Source organism: Varanus komodoensis, unplaced genomic scaffold (genome assembly GCF_004798865.1).
Source record: "Varanus komodoensis strain SLA01 unplaced genomic scaffold, ASM479886v1 scaffold336, whole genome shotgun sequence".
Taxonomy (NCBI): domain Eukaryota; kingdom Metazoa; phylum Chordata; class Lepidosauria; order Squamata; family Varanidae; genus Varanus; species Varanus komodoensis.
Genome location: NW_025335827.1, coordinates 10,455 through 11,682, shown reverse-complemented (window position 1 = coordinate 11,682; position 1,228 = coordinate 10,455).

Below are 1,228 nucleotides of genomic sequence, written 5' to 3'. Positions count from 1 at the left end.
CTTTTTTGCTTCTTTCCAGCAGGGTGAAAAAGGAAGAGCAAGAAGGATTTTTAAAAGTCTGGATGCTGTTCTTGGGTTAAAGATGCAATCACGCCGAGAATCTTGCAAGCACTCGCCCTGTGGCCAGTTCACTTTGTTGCAAAAAGTTTTAAACAAGCAAACAACCGAACTTCGGCTCTGCGGGAGGTGCTTCCACGCACACGACCCGAGCTTTCCGGGGACGCGCCTGTATCCCACCCCTTGCTCCGCAGAACTCAGTTCCAAGTGACTTTGCACCGTTTCAACAGCTGATGAGAACAAAGAAGGAAAGGAACAGAAGCGGGCGGTAAAAAAATCCGGCTCATGAGAGACCAGGTCCTGAACAAGGAGATTAAATGAGCTAACGATACGCAGAATGGGGGTTTCTTTGCCCCCACTCTGCCTGTGCGTTTGTGTTTCACGACTTAACAGCACACGTGACTCGGTAATAGTTCAAGGGGGTCAGGTTTTTAGGAAAAGAGGCTGACGGAAACTGACCATGATGGCAATAGTAACAGTTATAAGAATGTGGGTCAATTTGTGGACTGTAACACTCTGCCAAAAAATTATCCCCCATTTCTGAATCTGTGTGGACTTTTTGCAAACAATCCAAAAGGTATATTCTGAAATACACAGGAAGCCACTCAGTGATTCTTCGGATGTTGGTTTTGACAAGCTCCACTGTGGTTGGATCTGACCACCAGTATAATGAAATAATCGGAGTAGTGGCCAAGGACGACGGAACCCGGGTTCAAATTTGCCATTGAGCCAAGAAGTGCTTCAAAGGATCCAAAGCTGGTTATTCCCTCATTGGCCAAGCATACCTCATAGGGTTGAGGGCGGCGATCAAGCAGAGAAGGGAAGAACTATGTTTCTGGGGTTAGTGAGGGCTCTGACTGATGGGTGTTGTAGTAAGCCAACATGTCTGAAGGACAACAGTCTGCCCACCCCTGTTTTCATGACTGACCTTTTAACCTCAGCTGTGGAAACCTTGCAAGAAATACGGCCCAGACATTTCGGAGCACTAGCATTGGGAAGGGACCTCGGAGGACATCTAGTCCAAGACCTTTCCCAGTGCAGACATCTCTATTTCTCAGATTTAAAAAGCGTCATCCCCCGGGGATCCCAGGACGGTGCACACAACAAGCATATGCTCAAAACAACAACTCTCCAATCAGCAAGTCAAGCAAAAACACAGCTATCAGTTCAA